The sequence below is a fragment of the Pinus tabuliformis genome, chromosome 5_2 (assembly GCF_031772625.1).
Source record: "Pinus tabuliformis cultivar Carrire ecotype Pingquan chromosome 5_2, CPIR1, whole genome shotgun sequence".
NCBI lineage: Eukaryota > Viridiplantae > Streptophyta > Pinopsida > Pinales > Pinaceae > Pinus > Pinus tabuliformis.
Genome location: NC_142306.1, coordinates 313,616,009 through 313,635,879, shown reverse-complemented (window position 1 = coordinate 313,635,879; position 19,871 = coordinate 313,616,009).

Here is a 19,871-nt window from a genome sequence, read left to right as displayed (position 1 = left end):
TGGTTCCGCATTGTTCTTATCGGTGGCAAGCACTGTCATATCTCTTTTCTGAGAAAATCACTCTGACATAGCTACTGAGCATGGGAATTCCCTACTTAGGATATGATTTTAGTTTTTTTATATATGTGTGTGTTGTATCAAGTTTCCCGTACCACCCTAAGCTTCGATCCTATCTCTCTTTTTTCCAAAGAAAAGGATAGTTAATTATAAATTATTTCAGCCATCGTTGTAGCCTCTGATCTCACACTTTAGGGGGCATCTGTTATATAGGAAAATGACCTCCTCATTAACTCAGAGGACAAAGACATGATGACTGAAGGACTTACCAAGTTCACAGGCCCAGTTGTCAAGCTAACGTTGTCTAGACATTATCAACCTGCTTTATAAAGATTCTCAGAAAACTTAAGGGTGCATTAGTGCCTAGGGTAACTCTAGTTGCTACCTCAGGAACATAGTTAGTGAACCTACATCAAGTTCTATGGGTCAAAGGAGTGAATTTATTGAGAAAATATCCCTAGATACTCTCCTATGTTAGCTCATGAAAGCAAGGAAACATCAGAACTCAACCTATTTTGGGAAATTACTAATTCTTGATGGAGTATGCAAACGGGAAAGAGCACTAAAGCAAGAAATATCACTGCTTTTTCCTAATGGAACTCATGAAGGACTTGGCAACCCTAAACATATATCCTATATATGAAAGGCTTGGGCCATTGTGAAAGAGGTCGAAGCGTTTGAAAGGATTTCCTATTTGATTGTCAAGCAAAGTTTTAGACTAAGGCATCATAAGAGGTTAAGAAGGGAGATAGAGAGAGGAGTTGGAGGAGTAAGGGAAGGTTGATGTAACTGATGGTTGTAATCGCCCTTTCTACATCAATATAGAACTACATTTGTGTTTTCCACTCTATTATGTTGGTAGTATAAACTTGTTTATATGTTGATCTAATATCTTCTAGCATGAGTGGCTTAGTTATATGCAACCATATATATTTTATATGTTCATGCATTTGTCTATCAAGGTTTTATGCTTATATTACAATTGTCTTTGTTATGTGCAAGTTTTGATCTGGAGTCAGCTTAGGGGTCTTCCGCCTAGCTGCATTTCACTCTCCAGCAACAACACACTAAGAGTCGAGGTAATAATTCCTTCTCGCTTTGAAATTCATTTGTTAAAGATATATATGCATGTATCTTTGTGACATCTGCAGCTAATCTAACTATCTACTGAGGATCCCAAGAAGATACTCGAGGGTTTTCTACATCACCAAACACGCATGCATTAATCCATATAGCATCTTCCTAGGGTAAGGCCAAAAATTTGACAAAGAAGAGGACATGATGCTTAGATTCTAGGTCATGGTGGGACAAGAGGAGAGATTATGAAAAATAATGAAAATTATTGCATGGACACGAATACGACAAAGAGGTGCTAGCTAAGAGCATTCATGATTAGGTAAGCTCTACCGCCAAGCTATGATGTGCATAAAGAAGAATGGCTAATGTTTCAACTTGATGGGGTTAGACCTAAGGCATGATGAAGATTGCAATGATGGTCAATAATGTAATGGAGATGGTGATATATGACCTATGCCTATATGCCAAATTCAAGAGAAATTCACCGAAGGTCCAATGGATGTCGTAATCAAAACAACTTCCTATCTTTTAAAAATGATCCAAAAAGACTAGACCCATGGCTAAAAGAAATAAATCATGGAGTAGACAAAAACAATACCATATATAATTTTGATTTTTTGAGTTTTATAATTTTTTGGATTTTTGGCATAAATAAGGCACGAAAAATACTCGAATCACACACCAAACCAAAAAAGAGATAAATCATCACACTCATATGTGAAATACGTACAAGCACAACTGATTCTAATAGGTCATGTCAAGGTGTTCCCACTATTAGGCAGAGGCTAGGGATTTACATACATGAAATCATGGAGGAGTGGAGGTATCATATGTCACACCATCAAGGTGCCATGCCATATAAAGTTGAACTACCAAATTCCTAAATGTTGATGATACCAGAGAAAACCTAGAACCATAGAATTATCATGAATGACCTGAGGACATATAAGGAGAGTGGTCTCGTGAGCTAGTGTAACTCCTTGACCTAGATTATCAAGACATAAAGGGGGTACAAGACATTCATTGACAAGTGGGGAGGAGTTTGACAATTCATTGGCAAGTTTAGTATTATAAATCTAGGACTTGACTCGGTCCAAGGGTGGCACTTCCAATGAGGGTCGAGGAGATGCCACTTAGGTCGATTTAAGATTTTGGATGCCAATCTTTACCTTATCCAAATCAGGGAGAATAGAGGCATCAAGAGGCATAATCTCCCTAGGATTATCAATAGGATAATCCATTATCTCCAATAAGACATTTTTAGTAGAAGAATCGTCATCAAGGGAGTCAAGTGGAAGAGGCATAGTAATGACCCATGTGGGAAAAGGATCGTAGTCATATTCCATATTAAGATGAAATTTTTTACTAGTGTCAGGAGGTAATGATGGGATTTCCAAGGAGGAAATATCTTCCACTAAACTTGGTGGGGGGTGATCACTAGCTTTATCAAATTCCATAAGATCAAGAGACACCACATAAGGATCAAGAGGTTGATGGGGTCCACAGGTGTTAGAAGAGATCATATGAATAAGAGAATTAGAAGAGGATTGAGGAATTTTTGGTGATGGTGATTGAAGAAAGATATCAATAAGGGCTAAGATTTTGAATAAACTTGAACCAACACTCTCGTAATGTCTAGGGTTATTTCCTACAAGTGGCACTGAATTCCCTATAGTGGTAAGTTGAACTGATGACACACAATAATATAGTTGATTGGTTGTGATGATCTCACCTTCATGGGGAAAGAAAAGAAGGGAAAATACCGAAGACATAATGATGGTCATAGCATAGAACCAACTACGGCCAAGGAGGAGGTTATAATCCAAAGGAGCATCAATGACTTCAACATCGACGTAGGCAATTTCACCCCCTAGCTCAATGGCAAGCTTGGGAAGAACCTCGTTAGGAATGAAATGGTGCCCATAAAATTCATATAGAGTAGTAGTGTACTTGGTGGGGGCCAGAGAATCGAGAGATTTCTAGCAAGATGCTGACATAACAAAAGTAGAAGAGCCTTCATCCACTAAAGTGCGATGAATATCCCTATGAAATATACACATAACAATATGAAAGGAAATATCACAGGAAAGACGAATGCCAGCATGGTTAACATTGAATGTGATGAGATTTGAGTTGAAGGGATCCACCCCTCGGATCATAGACAACAAGGCTTTGCATTGCTGAGGGAATCTCTCCAAAACCTCCAAAGCATACATGGCATAGGGAGCTTGGGATAATTCCTCAACAATTTTGTAATGTTGGAAAAATCACACAGATGGGTTGTGTATAGCATTGCAAACGCCACCCTTAGGTGGGAGATAAAATAGCTCCGCATGCATATCTAGTGTGAGAGGTATAGTGGAAGTAGTTAGGGTGGTTTAGTCCTTAGAAGAAGAATTTGATCAAGGAGGATCATATGACTTAACTCGTGTGGTTACATTGATGTTTTCTTGGCACATAAGGACAAACAAATTATTAGCATGATGAACATAGGGCCCCTCATTTCCCCCTTGCGGAGGTTGAAGATTTTGGGCAAGCATTTGTTATTAAGGATGCATAGGGAATGGATGAGTTAAGACCAAGGTTGTTGAGTAGTAGGTGGTGGTATAAGAAGTTGATGGAATTCATCCATTTAAGGGTACTCATGAGTCAAATGCTCACCTTGACATATCTTGTAAGGGAATTTGATCTTACAACGACATTCATATGTGCCTCCTCCCTGATTACGTGGGTTTGGTTGACTCTTTTGAGCGGATTGATTCTTTTTTGTATACTTTTTATTCATCTTCCCACCAGGTTGTTGATTTTTATTAAGTGCTTTAGACTTCACTGTGAGAACGTCAGTGGGCTTCTCAGAAGAGAGAGTGATTTTGTAGATCGAGGTGCACTTGTTGGGGCTTGTGATGTCACAATAAATTGCCCAAGTTAGGTAGCAAGTTGGCCCATAGAATCAAAGACAAAACCAATCATACCATCCATGTGTGGTCCTAAGGTAAGTGAAGGTGGGTCTATCGAGGGGCGAGGAGCATTCAGAAGTAATTCATAAAGCATGCCCAATTGACAATAAATTAAATCTAGTTCTTGGGTAGCCAAGATGGCTTGTTATTTAGTAAAATACCTGAACATGGATACATCCCTGGATATATGAGGACATAACGATCAAATAAACCATTTACGCAAGATATCACTAGGGATTTTAGTTTGAACTAAACTCTTGTGATGTCGCCACTCATGGATGTGATAAAAAATTAGGGTGGCATCATCTTGTTTGAAATTATACAAGATATTAGAATAGATGTCATACCTCATCGGTAACTAAAAAAGTGAGTTAAAAAGGTTTGGGCGAAAGATGAAAAATAACTGTAAGATGTTTTGTGAAATTCAACATACCATTTAGCAGCATCTCCAATTAGGGTACATTAGAACAAACATAGTTTAATTGAATCATCAACCAAAGAGTTTGATGAACACCAAAAATGGTAAGTGTTGATGTGATTTGATGGATTTTCTCTAGGTTTCCCTTCAAATTTGGGGATATCAAAAGGAAAATTGGTAGTCATGGGTTGCCAGCAAGGAACATGTCGAATCGGGTCATTTTTTAGCTTAATCAAATATAGTAAATTAAGAGAATATAGAAAGGGATTATGAAGTTAAATAAATGGTTCATAAGCAGGAGAGCCTCATAACAAACTGTGAGGTCCCTCCATATAATAATTATGAGGAATATATTGTTGGCCATGGTAAACATTCATCCCAACATATAAAGGATGTGGTCCAACATGACTGGTGTAAGGAGCTTTCCCCCTAAAGTAATTTCCCCTAGAGAGCAAAGGATCCCCAAAGGAATGGTTGCTAACAAGGTTGTACCCGATAGGAAAAGATGGGCCACCTTGTACAACAACACCAACATAAGGAGGATAACTCATAGATGTGACGGTACTAGTAAAAGGTTTTCTCCCAGGTAAACTAGCCGCTCCAGGAAAAGTACTAAAGGGTTGCATCACTCTAAACAATGAGCTGTACTAGGCTTGAGAAATGTTAGAAGAAAGGTTTCCCTCGGGCTGGCTAGGAGAAACAGATGATCCTCCCCACACATCTCCCAAGGTTAACATACCCATATGAGGAACATGAGAAATAGGTTGGGAAAATCTAGGAGTAAAATTCCTTGATCCTATAAGTTAACTAGGGTTGACTGTCACAACCAACACGGATGAAGGAATAGGCATAAAAAAATGAGGGAAAGTTGCAGGAGCCATAGAAGAGACTGGTGGAATACCCTAATAAGATGTGAGAGGTGTCGATGGAGGTGTAGGTCCTGCTATGTTTATTGGTGGCAATGATGACATAGCAGCAAAAACTATAGATGTAGAAGGTAAAGAGGAACTAAAATCCTCCATTAGTAAAAGAGGAACATAAGTGTAAGTGGGTGTAGAACCGTCTAGGTTTAGCTATAGTAACTGTAGTCTTGATCAGTCAAAGGCAGATTGATGGGAGAGACAAAATCATTCGTCAATGTATAAATGGATACCAAATCACTGCCAGGAGGACTAGGAATAGATTCCACAACTATAGGCTAGTATTGTTTTTGGATAGTGATAGGCAATCTACGAGGAGGAGTGAAAATTCCATATTTCTCGAGAGTTAAATCATGAATTCTACGTGACTGATGGAAAATAGGTTCAACTACGGTGAATAAATGTATATAAACCAAAACAAGTTAGTAGAGACACCCCTAAGGCCAAAATAGTGACTAAGACCAAACAACACACACTAGAAAAGTATTAGAAGGTAGTCACACACTCAAACCAATCCTAGTACTATGTTTTAAATGGCCTTTGAAAAGATGTTTTACTTGTGGGATCTCAACTCTTTAGACAAAGATGTATAGGGGAAGGTAAGGTGGAGGGATGGTTGTTTCCCATAACCACCACCTATAGGGTTTTTTCCTAATTTTGGCCACTAAGGTTAGCTTCGTCCCATAGGGGCATTCAATTCTTGGGTGTCTTGGTACTCAGTCAACAATGTAGAGCCATGGACCAACGAGTCGAGTAGCCTCATGAAGAGCCGCACACATGGAGACCTTAACCTATCCCCCTCTTAGTTGGGTTTTTGGCATGCACCTATTTTGACTGTGGGATGATGAAGGCTTTTTCACTCCCTAGTGTTGGGATATGGTCCCTAGGGTCAATTTTGAGGTTAGTTAACCAAAATTTTGTATATGTTTTTGTAAAAGATGTAAAGTCTTTGTGATATATGGATGCAGAGCATGTAGATAGATAGGATTTAAAGGGGTCTTAGCCCCTTGTTTATTAAATAGATAAGTCGGTTTTGAGACTCACCCATGGTATGCAAAACATGGTGTTGTATCGAGAAGGCTATGTATTTTGAGTCATAGCGAGTCTAGAGAAAAGAAGGGATGGCAAGGAGTCAAGATAGAAACTGTTTGGGCAAGTGCTAAGGCAAGGAGGCTCTTCTTCATTTACGTAGGCGAGAAGGGGAAGGCTCTTGGAGCTGAGTGCATAGGAGGCCTTAGTAAGTCTTCAACTGAGTGCGTGGATCCCTGCAGTTGAGTGCATAGGGTAGAAGAGTCTGTAATCTGAACATTGAAGATCAACAAAGACCAATTTTGAAGAATTACTGAGAAATTTAAGTATTTATGTGATTTTTTTATACTCTGATTTGTCGCTTAGAATGTGCTTTCTATGAAATGATGAATTGATGTTGTGTGAAACCATTGAATTTGTCTTATTTATGCATGATTGAAGTAATTATCTAGTTTTGTGAAGGTAAGAGGTAATTCTAGTATGTTTTCTGATGAATGGGATAGATCTGCATGAAGTTAGATCTATGGTTGCTTATTAATGTGTGAAAGTAGATAGATTGTCTATTTAAGGTCTACAAAGACTGATTGTAGACCTTCGCGAAGGTCTAGATGCTATTTCATAGAGTTGCAGTAGCAAGCCCTAGAAGACTACCAATCTGTGCAAAGGCAGATCTGAGCCATAGGAGCTTAAGAACCACTTATCACATGTCTTTAGATGCATAAACCTAGTTCTATCATTCCCCAATAATGCTTCAGGTGACACTATAGCCTGCACTATATAGGTTGTTGCTAAAGGGGCTATGGGAAAAATAATGAGGAAATGTCGCCCAAACAAGGTTCCAGCACTGGTAGTGTCACTTGAAGCATAGTGCGCGAAGGATATCCAATACAATTGGGAAAAATATCTATGAAAGGATTTGCTCGTGAACTGCCGAGAAGCCCAGGAAGAAAGCAAGCCATTCCACTATGCATGGTTGTTATTGTCTATTGTGTTAGTCTTTTGGAGGTTGCCGAAGGATAGTCAGTTCCCCCCGCACAAGGAAGATTTACCTGAGGTAATGTGGTTTGCCTCATTGTGGTCAACAAAGAATCTGACAAGGATCAAGGAGTCCAAAATTTTTTGGATTTTGGTAGAGATGGACCTTAATATGGTGATCAGTTAGAGGCCAAGGTTGTCCCCAACCCTCTTCATGCAATTTTCGGCCTATGTGGAGTTCAAGGCTAATTTCCACAATGTGTAAATTAGAGCAAAAAGGACCCAAAACACACATGGAACAAGTTTCCCTATTTGGTATCCAAAATGGATGTACAGGAGATTGTGGGGTATTGGCCAGCAGAGTGGTGCGAACCCATGGGGCTTGATGTGGAAAAATGCAAATTTGTGGAGATATCTACTATGCAGAAGCGTAAGGACGTTGCTCATAAGGTCATGCAAGCTCCCACTGAGCAGAAGAAAAAGGAAGTTGTTGCCAAGGAAACTGTGGAGGAAGAATGGACAAAAAAAGAGTGCACTGCAAAGGAGCAGGCAGAAAAATAACATCAAGATATCGAGGGAGGTGACAAGTTGGGCTCACAATGCACAGATGAGTTGGAGCTGTCAGCACATGAAGGAGACGATGGTGAGGAGCATCGTACTCCTTTCACCTTGAAGCAGCATGGGTAGGAGAAGATAATTGGACAGAGGAAGAGGCATAAGTCTGTTAAGAAGATGCATATCGATCCAATGGTGCTAATTGAAGGTGATCTCGATGAGATTAGTGACAAAGTTTGAGATGCAATGATTAAGGTGTTGCAGCAATTTGAGCAGTAGTGTATGCAAATGCTTAGGAATGTCCAAAAGGATCTATGCGAGCTGCAGATCCAGGTTAATAGGATTTAAGAAGATGTCGGGCAAGCGAGCAGGGTGCAAGTGAGCCTGACACAAGGAAGTAGCACAGCGGCAAAGTTGGAATAGACTTTGGATTTTAAAGTTATACCATTGTGTTGTGGCCAACAACAACCCCCCTTTTTATTGAATGTTATTCCTCATACTAAATAAAAGGGGACCCTTAGTTAAAATCTAAAAAATTAAAATAGTGTTTAAATTTCCTTTTTAAATAAAATTACTATCATAAGCTTAGGAAACCCTCTTGGAAAATCCAAAAAAGCTAAGTTTTATGATAAGGTAAGATAAAATATTTCCTTAGGAAATATCGCATCGCATAAGATAGTGGGATTCCACCTTACAAGCACAATCCCAACATTTGCGAGATCGCACTATGTGATAAAAAAACAAATATCGCATTGCATTCAACACAACTCTCATTGAAACACTTCAATTTGCTGATATGCGATGACGCCGATCGCAAGATTGCATATCGCAAAAAATAGGTTAACAAAGATTGTCATACATAACATTTCTGCGATTTACGATATTGCGATATTGCGATTTCCCGATGTGACGATAATACTATAATGTGATGTCACGAGCGGTTGATTTTGCGATATTGTGATATTGCGATCTGCGATGTTGCGAAGAAAATCACAAAATCGCTTCATCGCAGATCTTTTCGGTGCGTTATTCAATAAAAGTATTTTCCTTAAGCTGACACCTGGTTATGCGCTTTAATGCTAATAAATGAGGTAGTTGCCAGTTATTATGGATTATGGGTGTGTGCTTATCGAAAGAATCATTTCACGTAAGGTGGTATGCTTGATATGTGTGTGGCATTTAAAACTTTTCCCATCACCCTTCCTTGTCATTCATTTTTGCTTCACTTGTGAACTGCAAGAACGGACAACAGAGGCTGATACAAAGCATTACATAGGTTGAAATGGGAAAGAAAGGCAAAGCCCCGAGCTCAGAAGAAAAGGAAATGGCACCCTTATATACAGACACAGTTTGTAACAGAGACACGGGAATAACTACGTGGGAAGGCATGTATAATCTGCTCGAAGAGGAAAATCCCAGAGTAATGGAAGTAGTTGCTACCGCAGGTTCAAATGGTTCTTCAGAAGCATCCCTTTCAAAACTAGCCTGCTCATTCTTACACCGGATAGCAACAAAGCCAAAAATCCTCCCATACACGGACATGGTCAAGTGGAAATTGGACAGCGCAGAAATCAGAAACAAATAGTTTAAGACTCAAGGTCAAGAGTTCATAGAAGTATTAGTTTTACAAATTTTGAACTTTATATCTATTGGAAGAAAAAACTGCAAAAGGCGAAAAACGCATCAAGGAAAGCTGCTAGTTGCCCAGCCACCTGCAAGTCCCAAAAATCACAAGAAAGTAAAACTACAAGCAGATTGGAAACAGAGAGCTCAAGAAAAGGCACAAGCAATTCAAGGGTTAACCAGGTTGAACTGGGGTTATTACTGGGCTTACATGGTAAAGCTACATAGCCAGTGGATGAATGTTAAGTGTATCATTAATTTGGCCAAAAAGATGGCACCAACGCTTGTCGATTCTATTTTCTCAGCTCAGCTAAAAGCGGAAGTCAGCTAGCCGACTCTGCTCAAATAGATGCTACATGCGTGTGATTTCAAGGACCAAATACAGAAATAGTTTAATATTAGATTTAATTTTAGCTTTAATTTTGTTTTATTTTCCTGAAAAGAGGACGGTCATTTAAACCGCATCCTATATTTTTGTAATAATTTATTTTTAGAATTAGTTTAGTAGTATTTAAACCCCTCTCATGCATTTAGAGAGGGGTCTTGAAATTTATCAAAAACTTATCCCCAGAACATGCACTTCTATACCCTCTGAGGAGGTTTTGATGAATGAATGGAACAAGATTTATTAATGTTTGCATTTGATATCTGCTACTGATGTTGCACTTTTGTACTCTTAGTAGATATTTGATCAAGGAGAGATAAATCGTGATCACTTGAAGCTCATGAGTAGGACTAGTTATAAATGGTATTTCTATCTCATAACTATTTCTGCCTTGTGTTAGACTGATTTCCAGTTTAGTTATTTATATATTAATGTATGAATGCCTGAGTTATCATTTGCCACTTCTGTACGGTGATAGCTATTTATTTATGCTTAGTGTATGAATAGCTCATTATGCGATATGTTTTGCACAACTATTTCGTCTAACTTTTTATACAAAGTGGTTCATCTGTACTGAATTCTTTTCTCATAATGGTTGAATGATCTTTATTACTAGTTGTTGTTTGAAATCGTTTTAGATCGCATAGAAGAAAAATCACACCCTGGGTTAGTGTAGATTTACATATTCCAGTTATTAGAATACAATTTCCTTATTATTAGATTATAATTAGTTTACAAGTATTCCATTTAGAAAGTTAGAAACAGAAATATAAATCTTGCTCACACACACACACACACACAAATTGGGAAACTGGTCCCATTATCCCCAGTCAGACCTGCTATACCAAACGGAAAAGGAGCTACCAACCAAGGTCCAGACCAGGTGGGTATTCCCCTTATTGTAGACCCGATTTTCAGGGCTTCAACATATTTGGCTCTAGAAGGAGGGCCCGAACTATGAATAGCAAGCAAATCCAAATCTAAATACCATTCTGAGAGTAAATCGCCCTCACCATCTCCTCTGACTTCTCCATTGCATTCAGAGACTTTAAATCCAAAGTTAGAAGTCACTGGATCAACAGCCGCTGCTACAAACCCTGACATTTTAGAACAATCTACTATTGAACCTCCTGAAGTTGAATCTTTGATTCACAAACTTCAATGATTTTCTATATCTTCTTAGAAATTTGATAAATCTCAAGGCAGCGTGACTTCGCAATACAGCCCTGCTCATCCTCTCACTAGATTAAAGAGCGAAAAGTTTGGTGTTCAGCCAACTGAATTACCTCTACCTTCTAGGAAGAGAGCAAGGAAGTCTCTTAAAGGATCCGATACTGAGACTCTTTTTTCATCATCATCCATCTCAACTTCTTCACCGTGAAGTCAACCATCCACTCCTCCACTTCAGGTCATCGTCCATCAGTGTATTACAACTTCCTCAACTCCTTCTCAAACATCTGGAGTTATAATCTCCTCATCTTCTCAACCACAAGGATCATCTTCTGCACTTTCCTCTGTTAGTATTTCAGAAATGGCCCAATCTCCATGGAATAACCTAGGGGTAGTCTTAATGCTTGCACCCTTAAGTCAGATACCAACCCATCCTGAAAAATGGCTGCCTAAGTTTAACCCTGAGGCAGGCATGCTAGCAGAAGAACATATAAATAACTTTATGTTGTCCATAAATCTCAATGGAGTTACCAATGAGGATGTTGTTGTTCGACTTTTCCCTTATACTTTGCAAGGGACAGCCAGATCATGGTATTTCTCGTTACCATCTGGATCTATTACTAGTTGGGACATCTTCCAAGAACAATTTTTGACCAAGTTTGGTGATGACAGGTCTACAGCGACACTGATCAATGACTTGTCTAATCTTAGAGCTGAGTCAAGAGAACCTATCAAAGATTTCAATTTACGTTTCAATAAAATCCTAAACAAAATACCTACTACTTCTCAGCCTAGTGAGGAAGTGTAATGTGAATGGTATATTACTGCTTTACCATCAAACTTAGCACTCTTCGTTGATAGAGCTAACAAAACAACCTTAGTTGAAAATATGAAAGATGCAATAACAGTAGAGAAACGTATTATGGCCTTAGAAAAGAAAAATGCGATGGAAGAACGAAAATCTAAGAAGGTCTCTTTCAAAGAAGATCCCAAGAAAAAACAACCGAAAGATCCATTCGATTTAGAAGGATTACAAAAAGTTTTGAATAACATGTCTAACGAAATGGTCGACACTAAGAAACAAGTGGCAGAAACTTCTTCTAAAAATCCATACAGGCCTTTTAAAAGAAATCCTTCAACTGATTCCAAACCCCCTAACGCTATTTCAAAGGCTGAATCAGAAGAAGAAGAAGAGGAAAATGCTACTGAAGAGCAAACCAATGAAGAAGAAGTTGTAGAATTACAAGGTATGTGGGATTTCATCCTCCAAAATGAAGAAGATCAAGAAGTATTCCCGGTTAGTACTCGTAGGAGAAATCAACTTGATCCTCCTCAGCCTACACCTAAGCCAAAGAGCGCAAGCTCAATGACTAAGGATAAAGTTGCAGCCAAGAAAACATCACCTAAAGCGACTCAAATCAGCCCAGTCCAAACAGACACATCTACTCCATCTAAAACGCTAATCGTTTCGGATGAAATGGAGTATAACATTGTTTAAGACATGAAAAAGACTAGGGAAAATATTACTCTTTTTGAATTGAGCAAGTTAAAACACCAGCAGAAAGTACTTTTGAAAGAATTACATGCTGTGCTAGTTGCACCTTTACCAACTGCTGTAATCTCTCAAGCTTCCCATGATATGCGAAGAAGTCTAACTAATATGATAAATAAAGTTGATCCAAATGATATCACGTTAATTGGAGGAAGATCGAGATTGCATACTCCCCCATTTCTCCTTACTTATGAAATTTTCAATAAAAATGTGCATAATTGTTTAGTGGATTCTGGAGCTTCATCAAATATTTTACCGAGATCAATTTGTGCAAAATTGAATGTTCAACCACAAAAATCCGTTGTGAGCATAGTTCAGAGAGATCGATCGGAAGTTGAAGTGATTGGTGAGTTAAATCAGGTTAACATAAGGTTGTCATCCAATCCAAAGGTATGTCAAGTTATCGACATTTTAGTTGCTGATATTCCTAAATTTTGTGGCTTAATTCTTAGCAGAGATTGGTCAGAAAAACTTCATGGATACTTTGCAACTAACTGGTCACATATGTGGCTGCCTTATAATGGTAAACCAAACCAAATAAAAGTTGAATGTGAATGACATCAGAAATACATAGTAACAAAACTTGAGGGAGAAAATGAACCAGTAGCATATAATTCTAACATCATTGGCAATTATTCAGTAGATTCTTTCTTAGGAAATTTTAATGCTCATACTTCACCTTACTTAGTGTTATCACTCAGGTTGTCCCTGAAGGTTAAGAAAGGGATACGGCCGAGGTAACCACAAACCAACTTTGGACTGCAGGTTCTAGCCAACCTGCAATCAGAGAGGGCTCTCTCTTTTAGATTTAGCTTTGTTTGAAAGGATTTTAGGCTAGGTCTTGGGTCCAGAGGGTTTTTTGTTTTGATTTTCGGTGGGAAAATTGACTTTTTTCAGGTAGAGAGGCAGAACATAGTCTGAATGTTTCAAACCATTGGGCGTGGAGTCGAGGAGGGGAACTGCTGGTGTGTTTCCTTAATAACAGTGAGGGAACATGGAGCAAGATAACTGAGCTTGAAGCAATTTTCAGGTTCAAAGGATGGAATGAATGCTAAAGAAAGAGAGGCAATTAAGAATCTCTCCAACAGATTAGCAAAGAAGGTAACAGGGCGCTACCTAGGGGCAGTTAAGAATCCCTAGATAATTGGCCAACACAGGTGAATTGGGGTAAACATGAGCCAGAAGGAATTCAATATTCATAACCAATTCATTCAGAGGAAAACAACAAGAAACAACAGAAATTGAGCATAGAGAGTATTTAAACTAATTCTAGGCTATTCCTTTTTCCTGCTATTTAGATAATGATAAACACATAAACAGAGATTAGAGGCACTTATTGTTTTAGGCTGCAGCGCAAGAATTCCATCTTCAGTCTTCAAAACATTCACTAACAACACACAGTTCGCTCTCCAAGCTTTTGGCAATCTTTGATTACAGAACAATTCAGGTATACACAGCGAGTCTCTAGTGAAAATTCTCAATTAACCAACCCTTAAAACTAAACAGAGGGTGGTATATATAGGGAAAAACTTTCTATCTACTGCTTTTATTAAATCTTGACCTAATCAGGTCATAAAACATAATTTATTGACCTAACTCTATCTGGAATTAAATGCAAAAAATCTCTTGAGCGGCACTGAGGGTCGCCGTATCAGAAATAAGTGAATGATGTGGTCCTTGGTGGCTTGATGTAGTGTCTTCTAAAATAAATATGCATGGGTTCCTGCTCCTCGATGTCTACCTGCATTTAAAGTTTAAGCTGTGATTTGAGTGCAGGAATGGGCTTTAGCTGCTCGATTTGACTTTCTGGGGGCTCATTAATTCTTAGCTGCTTCGAGCCACTAAAATATCTTCGGCTGATACTCTTTGGAATTTTTTCCTTCTCTGATACTCTTTGACAAAATCTGGACTGTTGATCTGATATGCTGCGGGTCTAATCACCAGTAAATGGTCGCTGTTCGGCCTCTGTATCTTCTGAAATTGTCTTCTGCTCCTTTTGGTGTGCTCTGTGAAGAAAACGGATCATTTTTGCGCCTTTTCGGGCTTCCTAGGGCCGCATGGTGAGAAGATTCTTTAAAGATTCCTTGAAGATTCTCCATTTCGGCCTAAAAAATCCTGCGATGAGCGATTTGTGCAAATCGCTCATCAAAAACTGCCTCAGAATTGGATTCCGGGGCTCCGAAGTGCGACTTTTGCGCCTCTTCGCCCAGAAAAAGTGCTGATGACGTCAACATGATGTCAACATTGTACGGAGGGTGACATCAGCAGGGCTATGTGGCGGGATGACATCAGCATGATGTCATCATGTACGGACGATGACGTGGCAGGTACGATGGCGGGGACACGTGGCAGTGATGTGGCAAGAGGCCACGCAGTCAGGTGACTCATCGGGTGACTAGACAAGGGGTGACGTAAGCAGGGACTGTGCAGGGGGTGACGTGGGGTATGACGTCACAGGGCGGTAAGCTGTTTTGTGGCGCACCGCTTATGGGCAAAGGTGGTTTCGGGGGAAGGGGCTCCGCCACGCCCCAGAGCCTGACGCATGGCGGGAGTACAGCGGCAAAACCGCTGAACTCCCGGACGCTAAATCTATACTGAATTCTTTTCTCATAATGGTTGATTGATCTTTATTACCAGTTGTTGTTTGAAATCATTTTAGATCGCATAGAAGAAAAATCACACCCTGGGTTAGTGTAGATTTACATATTCCTGTTATTAGAATACAGTTTCCTTATTATTAGATTAGAATTAGATTAGAAGTATTCCATTTAGAAACTGTTAGAAACAGAAATATCAATCTTGCTCACACACACACACAAATTGGGAAACTGGTCCCATTATCCCTAGTTGGACCCGCTATATCAAATGGAAAAGGAGCTGCCAACCAAGGTCTGGACTGCGCAGGTATCCCCCTTGTTGTAGACCTGATTTTCAGGGCCTCAACACATTGCCAGAGGTATCTATTTGTGCAGATTCAGATGAGGATCGTACTATGCTCAACACAGTGAAGGACATGGGGCTAAATTTGGCCATGTTATTGCTTGAGACCCTCCATGCATTGCATCATGGGGTTTGAAAGGAGCTGAGGGTCAAAGAACAACGCGCCCTCATAGTCATTAAAAAATTCAAGGTAAACAACAAATAGATGTTCGCGGAGAAGACTCATGAACTAAAGGCCAAGGAGTTGATGCAACAACGAAGTCAGAACCTGGAGACAATGATAGAACAGGCTTGCAAATCAGTGCTGGAATTGAACATATCGGAGGATGCTAAAGCCTTGGAAAAAGTAAGGAAATTGGTTACCACGGTACATGCATCGAAGGATGAAGTTGGAAGGGTTACTTTTGACTTCCAAATGAAGATAGCAGAGCTACAGTTGAAGTTGCAGCCAACTACTCTGCCAAAGGTACAGGAGAAAAGTGGAGCAGCAATCAAGGATGGTATGAACACATTAGACACATAGTCAAAGATTGTATAGCAATGTTTGATGCAACCATGGAATTATGGACAAATCTGTAGGAGGACCCGAACCTGCAGAAGTTGAACACTGATGTTTGAGAGATGCAACGACACTATGATGAGGTTCAAGTGACTGCGTGCACTTTGGCACTAGCACAACACCTCATGAAATTACAGGAAGGAAAGTAATTGCAATCACATGTGGAAGAATTGCAGAGGAAAGAGGCCCTGCTAAAGACCAGATTACAATCGTTGCTAGAGAAATCTTGTCAACTTACTTTATCACTTCAAGAAAAGCTCAAGGTGCTATAATAGACAAAGAGGACAATGCACCTAGTAATGGAGGGGCCAACAACAGATAAATTGGTTGAAGAGGTACAATAGGATGCAACACAGAGCACTGCTAAAGTTGCAGTGTTGTAAGTTGAGCTGGGTGGTCTTCACAGCAAGATCGAGGTGCCAGCTGAGTGACTCAAGGGCAAGTCATGATCTTTGTGTTGGGGGCCTTTTGGGACAGGGTCCCTAGGGTCAGTTGACCAAAATTTTGTATATGTTTTTGTAAAAGATGTAGTGTCTCTGCAATATATGGATGTGGAGCGCGCAGATACACAAAAGTCAAAGGGGTCTTAGCCCCTTGTTTGTTAAATAGATAATTTGGTTCTGAGACACACCCATGGTCTACGAACCATGGTATTGTATTGAGAAGGCTATATATTTTGAGTCATAGCAAGTCTAGAGAAAATAAGGGATAGCAAGGAGTCAAGATAGACATTGTTTGGGCAAGTGCTAAGGAAGGGAGGCTCTACTTCATGTACTTAGGTGAGAAGGGGAAGGCTCCTATAGATAAGTGCATAGGAGGACTTGGTAAGTACACAACTGAGTGTGCGAACCCTTGTAGCTGAGTGTACAAGGTAGAAGACTTTATAGTATGAACATTGAAGATCAATAAAGAATGATTTTGAAGAATTACTAAGCAATTTGAGTATTTATGTGATTCTATTTATATAACAATTTTTTGCATATAATGTGTTTTCTATGAAATGATGAATTAATGCTACGTGAAACCATTGAATCTATTTTATTTATGCATGATTTAAGTAGTTATCTAGTTTCATGAATATAAGAGGTAATTCTGCTATGTTTTCTGATGAATGGGATAGATCTACACGAAGTCGGATCTAGGGTTGTTTATGATGATTGAAAGTGGATAAATGGTCTGTTTAAGGTCCGTAAACAATGATCATAAACCTTCACGAAGGTCTAGAAGTCATTTCATAGAGTTGTAGTAATGAGCCCTAGAAGACTACCAATCTGTGTGAAGGAAGATCTAAGCCATAGGAGCTTAAGAACCACTTATGACATGTCCCTAGATGCAGAAACCTTGTTCTAGCATCCCCCAATACTACTTCGGTTGAGACTACAACCTATGCTATGCAAGTTATTTCTAAAAGGGCCAACAGTTAGGGTTTTTTTGGCTGGTGCAAACAACTCTGAACTTGGGTCAGGCCCCCTTAAGCCAACACCTAGCTCAGGTTTCTAAGGTTTTGTTACAATCTTGAAGTAGTTTACTCACATACCTATCTCCAAACCCTAGTCTAAGGTAATGTTAGTGCACTACCAGCAAAAATAAAAGATGATTCTAGTTGATTTTATTAATATGCTAATTTTATTGGTTGTTATTTACTCAATTGGGTAGCGGTGTGAAACTCAGATGGTGTGATAGACTGTTGTTAGTAACACCCTAATGTAACTATATGAAAAATTCTCTTTCAATTCAATGAATGCTAAATATAGGAAGGTGAGAGTCTTTTCAAACACAAAATTCCTACCAAATGCAAATCTCACTAGTTTCTACATGAAAACCCCAAATTTATAATAATTTAGACCCACAAAGTAAATGAAGAAAATATGAAACTGAGAAGAGGCCGAAAAGGTGCCCAAGCTAGAACACAAAGCACTCAAAAAGTGAAATAGCTATGAATCCAAAGCTAAACAAACACTATGAAGCAATAAAAAAAGAAAGCCAAAAACTAAAAAATAGGAAGGTAATGTCAAAAAAATAGGGCTATAACACAATGTATCAAGCAGAGTCAATGTTCTACAATTGTCAAAACCAAACCATACAGGCAGGAAGGCCTAGAAAAGATTAAGTGGGAGTGATAAAAAGAATATGAAATAACAAACAAATCAAACACACCCCAGTAAAATTTTTAGGTGACAGCTTGCACAACCAAAAAAATCACCACCACTTGTAATCTAATCAAGAAATCAAGAATGAAATCACTCAAGCAAAAGTGATGAAAGCCAAACAAACCAAAATATGGTTGCAAAATTGAAATCAAAAGAATATCTAAGTTGTTACCTAATCAACCAATCGGATATGAAAAATGAGATCCAAGGATGAGCACAACAACCCCAACCAAAGCACACCAACCCTCAAGGAACACCTTAAAGAGATAAGGAAAGGATGATCCAATATAAATCAAACAAAATGAGTTTAGTTCTAGAATTTTTAGCAACTAATAATGGTAGTGAAAATAAATCCATGAAACCAAAAAACAACCAGAGAGAAGAGGAGGAATGATGAATCAAGAAACCCTTTCAAAGATGGACACCCAAATATAATCCAATAGACAAGAAGGGATCATATCTGTAACAAATCTAGACTATAGACAAAGGTTAAAACATATCAGGCCTGGAAGAACAGATCTTGTAGGGTCTCTTAAGATTTATGGAATTACAGTGCCAAATGCATGGACAAGTGGCAGGTCATAGTGGCTGTAGCCACATGTACCAAAGCATAAGAGTGCAACCAAAGAGTTCCAACCACATTGTAAGCCAACTTATGGTTGCGTGCAAGAACAAAATTTCACTAGTTATCTTCAATCAGTCATAAAATCTTCATACAAAGTTTGGTTATGGTGATTTTTGTTTTTTTTGGCTTAAATTTTGAGATTAATCTATATATGAGATTTATTCAATCAAATTATGTATGGAAAAATCCATAATGTGATATTAATTCCTAGATCTATTATTCTCTCATATAAAAATAAAACAAAAATTCAGATCCAAGATCGGCTCAGATCTCAAGAAAATCAAAATATTGGAGATAAATATGAATCCATGAAACCAAAAATAACTCAACAAAAAACCCAAAAAACTATATCCAAAGTGAGAGAAAATATCTCAAAACAATAAGGGAAAAGGAGAATATCTCTCATTGAAAGCACCAATTCTATTGTGGCTAATTTCACACACAAGGAGCTATTGCTCCATAACCATAAATCCTTAACAAGTTTACCAGATAGAAAAATATATGACCTATTCAATCACAAATATAAATCCCAATCCATATGCTCAAGCAGTCAATCATGCATGTAACCCCTACACTAAGGGTTTGAGCTCACACCTGCAACCCTCGTAGATTGGTGAAGGGTGTTGGGTTTGATGCAGAAAGTCTTCACTCCAACCAAGAGATATTGCCTCTTGCAATAGATATACTACCTACACACATGCATCACCAAACATAGACCACAAATAGCCTTCCACAAAATATTGTTAGCTCAAATAATCATAAACATGTATAATAAACCAGAAGCATAGACTTACAAGAAAGGGAACATGAAATTTCATTAATCATAAACAAAATGGTACAAGTATACCTTCAACAAATGAGATCATCTCCTAAATCATA